We start from the raw sequence: 8,842 nt of genomic DNA on the forward strand, positions 1-8,842 counted from the left end.
TCACAAAATACTTTTATCGAACAATAGAAAATCCGATGAGATCGACAGTACAAACTTTTTGTCGATTTTCATGACTTTTAATTGAATTTTACTGTTTCCATAAGGCATTTTTAATTCGATATAACTTAATTTGCATAAAACGTGTGGATGGAAACATGGCTACTCACCCAGATATGGGTAAATCCCACTGAACCACACTCACCCAGGTACAGGTAACTAGACCTACTGCACACTCACCCAGGTACAGGTAACTAGACCTACTGCACACTCACCCAGGTACTGTACGCCTATTGAATACCGCTGAGGTCTTTTGTCATCATTGATCCCCCAGCGTTCACTGGACACTCTCTACTGTCCAAGACTGATCATTACCATGGTTACCGCCTGGGCGCAACGACACGATGGACAGATGGGCAGGATCTGGAGTGTGTATGTGTGTGCTTGTGAGTGAGAGGAGTGTGTTTATATGGAGTACACAGGTTATACTGCTTGTTTATGGCATACATAAATACTAGGCGTATGTGTGTGTGTGTGTTGGGGGGGGGTATTATTTCTTTGTGTACAGGTTCACTCCCTGTGCCCCCCCCCCCCCCTCATTGGCACCCCCCCTCACCTTTTCCAGATGTGTTGTAGTTTGTGCTTCCTGTGACGGTGTCCGGCAGCAGCAGCAGCCGCAGGGGGTCCCAGGTCCTCACCTCTGGGCTCGCCCTCATAAAATGGCTGCTTAGCCTCGACTGGCTGACAGACAGTTATGGTTCTCCAGAGTGAGAGCTCAGAGGCAGTGAGAGCTCAGAGGCAGTAAGAACTCAGAAGCAGTGAGAGCTCAGAGGCAGTGAGAACTCAGAAGCAGTGAGAGCTCAGAGGCAGTGAGAACTCAGAAGCAGTGAGAACTCAGAGGCAGTGAGAACTCAGAAGCATGGCATTCCTGCAGGCCATCGGCGTTATGACCTGTGAGGTGGTGCTGGACATTTAACTGTCACTCCTGACTAAGATAGGCCTATCTGATGCTGTGGTTGTGTCTCTATTTCCCACAGTGTTGTAACATGAAGACTGAGCCAATCAGTGTTTCAGTACTGTGACCTATATTCATCTTGTGCTGAATTGTAAAAAAAAAAAAAAGGTCAAATAGGTCATATAGACAAGATTTTTATGTAGACAAATAATAATAATAATAATAATAATAAAAATAATAATAATAATAATAATAATGAAAAAAACATCCACATATATTTTAGAAATGTGCAGAAATAATCACTTTTCCCCACAAAAAATTATTGAGTCTGACTAAGAAATGTTAACGGGTTCAACAAGAACGTGCGGTTTACCTGTGTCGGGCTTGGCACTCATCCAACAAGGCTCAGCGCTATGATGTCTATGATGTTATGTCGGACTCGGGAGGCGGGAGCGATCAGGACCCTAATACTATTGGCTCACAAGCCTTGCTAAAGTTTTTATTTTATTTTTAATTACAGGTCCACATCGAAATATTGTCTATTGCACATTTAAAGCTTGATTTTCAATGTTCTCAGTGAACTCCAATCTTAATCTCTCATAGCATGAAACACTACTCTACCGCCCTCTGGTGGCAGAACCTGGAATTGCTCTCACATTTCTCCAGCTCAGCGGAGATCCATATGGACTCCATCAGGGACGTAGGCTACGCGCCAACAGACATAAATATAACCCAGCCGCGGCTGCTTATAAGAGTTACTACCTATTTCAACTGTTCTTTAAACCCGAATTGTAACTTTGATGTGGTCTCTCTCGCCAGTGTTGCACCGCGGTGTTTCAGGAGATAGGCCGGCAGCTCTGGAGTGTCCTGTGAGGTCATGTTTCATACAGTGATAATTATATATTTACAACATAGCCTAGTGTTATCACTTGGCAGGTAATTAGCTGTTATGAGGCCCAGCTGATAATAATTTAGTTAACCTTTTACAGGAGCCCTGATTATCCTGCAGGTTCAGGTTAATGTTTGTGTGTGTGTGTGTGTGCGCGTGTGTGTGTGTGTGTGTGTGTGTGTGTGTGTGTGTGTGTGTGTGTGTGTGTGAGTGTGTGTGTGTGCATGCGTGTGTGTGTGAGAAGTAGCTTACTGTGGTGTAAAGGGATAGGGGGTCATATTTATTGTAGGTTGTATGCCTATGTAAAACAAACTTTATTTGAAGTCCAGCTGGTTGTGAGTAATGTTATGCGTAATGTTATGCATCCTCCTAACAGAAACACCTTCTACCCTCAGATTCCTGCAAATCTGAAACGTGAAACATCTAACTAAGCTGGCAGAGTCAACAAAGAGTTGACCCAATCTATCGATCTGTACTACTGTTCGTTGTATTCTGTAGTCAGAAATGAAACGTCAGACTATTAAAATATGACCTGGCAACATTGCTGTCCAGAAGATGACCACACCACCAGGCATTGTGTGTCTCTACTGTACCCCCACCTGCATAGTAAGCTCAGAAGCTGGCACTGTACTGGAACTAATGCCTATTTCCAGGGACGAGCCTAAACTAGTAACTGATCCAGCTGGTGAACCTCTGAGCAAACAGAGTAGGGGACAGACTGGATGACCTTTGACCCCCCCCAGAGATGCTTGGAGGGCTGTGTCGGCCTGCCCTGACCCCTGAGCCTGGGTGACACCGCTCTTCCTGGGTTCTACTAGGTTCTAATATATAGCAGGCCTTCACGGTTCCTCAACCTCTCACATGGGAGAACACCACGAGACCGGGACGAGATGAAGAGAGATAGCTGGTGTCGTAAATCTCCCGAGATTCATCGACGGGAAGTTGTACATCTGTGCAGGGGAGAAAAACGGAGGTCTTGGTGAATGAGGTGCGACAACTGGGCCCCAGATTCAAAACCCTACTAGTTTCTCCTCTGACACGTTCCCTGTCATATCCCTCTTCATCCCACACTGGCCCCTCACCCAGAGGGAGATACACACTAAACCATCACTTATGTCTAGCCATATGGGATTACCTTATTTAGGCCATAGATACTCTCACTCCAAAGCTTATCACTCTTCAGCTCCAGGAGCCCCAATGGAAGTTAATAAGAAGCAGCCATGCTACATCCTGCACTGCCCTGTCTGAGGCCCCAATCACAGCTAGGACGAGAGGGGGAGCGGGGGGGGGGCTGGGGCAGGGGCAGGAGAGAGGGGTAGGCAGGGGAGAACAGAGAGGGTATGCAGGGGGAGGGAACACAGAACAGAACAAAGAGATGCATCACTGTGAATATTTGTGGTCTGACTGTTTCACTACTCTCCAAATATGCTGTGGTCTCCAGTTGGGGGTGAGTTGTGAGAGTTGTGAATATAAATTCCAGTGGTGACTTTGTTATTCAAATATTTATCATATAGGTTACACACGAAAGATTAACTCCGTTGTTTCACATCACATAACACATTTCTATCCATGCAGGGGAACTAGAGTCACAGAGTAGTTCAGATCTCAGCATGTTAGAAATCTATCTACCAGAAAATATGAAAAACTACACTGAAATACAGGCCAAAAACAACCAATCATATTGTCCACAAAATGGGGGTTCACATATGGTTTCAATCAAACCGGCTCTCAGGACAGTGGCTAATGTGATATGACAGCTAATATCGTAATGGTGCAATAACATACAGTATCACATGTCATATCCACTAGTCATCCTGAGCCTTAATCGATTTACAAGCATTGCATGTGAAACCTCTATGATTCTGTTTGTATGAGACGCTGTACTGTCTTATTAGTAACTCTTTCAGTCGTATCAGGTATGATGCTGTGGTTGAGTCTGAATAGGAAGATCTTGCAGCCGTTTCTTGCAGTTTCACCAGTTAACCTGAAAGAGTTGTTGTTTGACTCATAAACTAGTGAGGATATAAAGCTTTTTCCTAATCTATTGCAACAATTGGAACGCTACAACCACCCATCAAAAATGTACTCAAGGCCAACTAGCAATGTCGCCCAAAACTATCCATCTTCATTCACAAAACCCCCCTGGGCCATTCTGCATTAGTTCAGGTAGATCAGAGTATGTTTCAGGAAAAGTGAATTAACCTCCTATGATCCTCCACCCCACCGACTGTCCACCTCTTTCCCCATAAACCAGCACCAGGCCAAGGGCCCGGCCGGGCCTTTGATCCCTCACATCCATCACCCTCCTCCTGTCTGTGGGACCTGGCTCAAACCTCTGTGTGTTATCATAAAAGACCAGGAAGGACTGCCTGTGGTTCAGTACAGCATTCCAACCCAAGGCCCCCCGTTTTAAATCACCCCCAGGGGGGGCGGCACTGGGGCAAAGGTACACCTAAAGTACCTGAGGCCTGACATTTACTAAAGACAATAGGGATGGGGCATGCTACGGTATGATGCTACGATGCTACGCTACTATGCCACTTTACAATGTTACAGTACGATGCTTCGCTACCATAGTACTGTCCGATGCTATGCTACGGCGCTACGGTAAGATGCTTCGCTACGATGCTTCACTACGATGCTACGCAACATGGCATGCCACAGGGATGAAGCTGGTGGCAGACACCAGGAGGGAGAGAGAGCGATGGATGGATAGATGGAGAGAGGGAAGGGAAGATGGAGAGAGGGAAGGAGAGATGGATAGATAACCCAGACCAGGAAACAATGTCTCTACATAGGCATGTGCCCAACAGGGGTGTGAGTTAGGAAGGGGTGACACCTCCTCCCACTGGTGTGCTTCTAGGAGCCAGCAAGCTCTGTCCCTGATCTTTATTCACACTGAGTCCTCCAGAGAACAGTACACAGCCTGTCCTCCTCAGAAGAATCAATGAGTGGGAGGAGAGCCAGCCAAACTAGCCTGTAGACTTGATAGACCAATAACAGGTGTAGGAAGAGGTTTAGTGAACCAATCCTGTGAGAGGGTTTTGTTCTAACCAGGCCAGGTCCAGCCTGGCTTATGTGCGTGGCTGGCTTGTTTCTGTTCAGGACTGGTAGGATGGAAGCTAGTCATGCCACTGAAATAGCTGTGAATTGAAATGACATGAAATAATGTCTGATAAATTAAGATAGGTCTTGTCGCCTGGACACCTCAGTTCCAATGCTTCCAGCTAACCATGCTAATCCAGCACAATAAGAGCGGAATAGCCAGTTAGCTCATGAGCTCACAACAACTAGCAGCAGCTTCCATAACATTAATGGTAGCGGTCAGTGGCTAAACAGATTCCTGTAACGTTAGCTATTTTGCTGCAATTGGTTCAACTTCTGTTTCTGGACAAAGGTAAGGGATAAACCCAGATAACACAAGGCTAGCGGACCTACAGCAGGTCCCCGATTGACGAGCTGACGGACCTCCGGCCGAATCTACTGGCGGACCTCCAGCGGAATCCGCTGGCGGGTTCCTGGCCATTTGCACATCGAATGGCAAGCGGACCTCTGGTGGATTATTAGCATCAGGGACAGCGGTCCGTTAGTAATCCGAAATGCTCCCGCTATTGCTCCATCACCATTCCACCGGTAGTTTATTGTCTATATCCTAGGCCCATTGGCGCTAGGCTTATGGATTTCTATTGCTAAATTAACTTACTCTGAACATCTTTTGGGTAACCCTTCCTGTCATAGTCCCCCAATTACTAAACATTTACCTGGTAAATACATGCAAAGTATAGCCTAATATATAATGGGTAATTACTGAGACACCTATACTGGTGGTATAATTTCAAAACAGGAGTATTTCAAATGTTCAATTACTGCACATTAATTCAATAACTGACATAGCACCACCAGGTAACCACATTTTTACATAACTTCTATAACATCCAGTGACAAACATACATGACAAATCACATATTTGCTCATATTTATTAAAATGCTTTAAATTATATTAATTATAACTGGATCCACTCAGGAATCTGGAGTGGGACCGAGAACGGGAGGAGCAGAAAACAAAACACAGAGTTGCATATGTGACGCACACAAAATGTGTGGTCACATTTTATGTTATTTTGTTTTATGTTACTATTTGAATGTCATTCCTGCATTGATATGTCTGATATGAACTATAGTGGCCAACTATGGTTTAGTATAGTTTAGCAATAGTATTTTGGTTGATGCACTTTCGCGGTTTCCTCATTCAGTCAAGATCACTTTTGTCAAAATTGACCCATTATTAGCATGCATCTATAAATACATAGCATATGAATTTTGGCGGTGTGCTCTGTTTGGGGGGCCCCCTGCCTTCCACTGATGTGGAAAGCGCGTTAGCAGGGGGAGGCAATCTAGGTGTTCCCCCCCTCTGGGCCGCTTGGTTTGCCCAGAGAGCCAGAAGGGGGAACGGCATCTAGCCCCCTGCCTCTATGACGATCAGAGTGGGCCGCGATCGGGAAGACGCTCGGAGGTAACTCAGCCCACTAAGACCGTCAAAGAGCGCCACAGGAGGACTGCTGTACATTATAGTCCCCGGCCTCCACAGGCCGACGCTTCGTGGAGTCCGAAGGAGATACAGCCTAGTGTATCTGCCTCCATGGTGACCGGAGGGACCGCTGGATGGCCATCCGGAGATGTTTCGGCCCACGGTCACCACGGAGAGCCACAGAGACCAGCTAGTGTCTACCCTGGCTTCCACTAGCCGACGCATAAGCGTCGGAAGCGGCGAGCGCACAGATACGAGCGATCAGCAGTAATGGCAGAGCGGACGCCAGAGCAGAGAACGCGGAAGCAGCGAGCATGCAAATGCACAACCAGCAGTAATGGCAAGCGTGAACAATGACATGTTTTGACAGCTTAAATACAGGCGCTCTAGCGAGCTGAACCAATGCTATGACAGCTGACAGTCAGCTGGTGGTTAGCGTCATACGGGGTGTGACTGATTAACCTCTGCCGATTACCCCGGCCGTGACGTTTGTGCCTTGCCTGAAGTTACGTCGGAGACTTCATTTATGCTGAGAGGAGCTGAAACTGAATGCAAGCACTGCACAGCCTAATTCTTTTTCTCCTGTTAAATACAGGTTTGTGAACAGTTTAAGTTTGTATAACTATATATACACGTTGCTTATCATTTTGAATGAATGTTAGATCCATTCTGTATGCCTAAAGCCTAATACTGATGTTGAGTTTATGAAGAGAGATGAGAATTCTCCGTCATGTACAGTAGCATGTGTCTTAGTATGGTGCTGGTAGCTAACTTTTCGGTGCGATCAAAGATCCAGACATGTTGTTGACTCCAGTAGCCTACATTTCATCCTGGTTTAAATACTGTACTTTTATGGTCGGTTATTTGTGTTTCACTGTTGATATTGAACTATATAAGCACTTAGGAAAAAGTTTAGCTAGTCTTAGGCTCCTGCATTCTTACTATTGTGATGCTAGCTCGGTGTGACTGTCCATTTTACGTTACGAATGAGGTTCCGTGGGGACCAAACAGACTGTACATTTCCTTAAAAAAATAAAATAGACTTGTTTTACATCACAGTCAGCCCAGTGTCTGGGGCCATGGAACCAGGTGCTCCTAAGCAGTTCAGTATTTTGAGTTGCTGTGGGGCTAGGAGTGATTCTGCTAGTCTCTTGCGCTGCCTCCAGCCACCCTCCCTGTCTGACGCCCCCTTCAGGTACTTGGTAGCCTCCTGCTGCAGTGCCTCCTCAGTGGTTCCCCTCATGACTGGGTTTTTCCGTGTAGCCTCTAAGAGGGATACAGAGGATATTATCTCAGAAACACATTTCTGCTTTATTGCCACAGTTACAGTAAAAAAGGACAGGAAAGTTGGGAGAGGAGGGGACTGACATCTTCATGCTCCAAGGTACCCATTAATTCGGGGCATGCTTTAAATTCTAAACATGATTTATTAACAGACTATTACATTACACCAGGGATTTCTCAACCTTTTGTAAGGCCCACTTCTGATTGTTAAAATTCTGAGGACCTAATTGAAACAGATCCTGATCCACCCCTTGGTGAAATCTTGCTGTTTACTCCATTAGCTAGACATTGAAAGAGAAAACAACACTACCTCTGCAGTTGTTTTATTCCAGATCACAGGAACATAGTGGTCGATGATCAGCCCAGACAGAAATGAAGGTCACATGTGGGAAAAGACAAAAGGCAACTCATGCATTATCAATTTTGTCAGATTCACTGACATGAAAAGTAGACACTACCATTGCTTAAACATGTCAAATGTATAAACTTGTGATCATGATCATGATGCTGAGCCCAGTGTCTTAAGTGAGAGGACAGCATTCTTGTGCTCGTTGCATGCAAGCTTTCCTCAGTATTGTGAAGATATTACTACTTTTTAAACCCTTAATAAGCATTATTTGACCTTTCAATTCTCTTCACTTACAGACAGTGAGTGCGTGCGTGGTCTCTGAAATAATAAAGAAAAATATATTATATCTAACAGAAATACTTACACAAATAACTAAATAGCCTAACTCAAATACTCATTGAATTGCTGAAAGTGAACAAAGAACACAGTCTATCTAAGCCTGTTGCTGCCCTCCTGTGGCCAAAAACGTTAAAATGCAGTCTATCACTGGTAATACACTTTGTAGCCAACTAACAAGAACGTGGACTAAATTATACTTGGACAACAGAACCAGTGAACATAAAAATCAAACAGTACAGTTACTCTTAGCCTATAACCAGAGATTACATGATAATAGTATGAAGAAGCTATCAAAATCCCTACCGAAGACATAGCTGGCAACATAGGGCTAACGCTAATATAGCTAGCAACACCAGGCATTTCTAAGCAATGATAAAACATTGTGGTAGAATCTCACCATTAAGGGATTGAACCAATACACTTTCATCACCTTGTTCAAATATAATTATCCCTCACTGTTATCCATCATTAACATTAACTAGCTAGTTAGCTAACCTTAAT

Source organism: Borostomias antarcticus (assembly GCF_949987555.1).
Source record: "Borostomias antarcticus genome assembly, chromosome: 6".
In the NCBI taxonomy this organism is placed as follows: Eukaryota; Metazoa; Chordata; class Actinopteri; order Stomiiformes; family Stomiidae; genus Borostomias; species Borostomias antarcticus.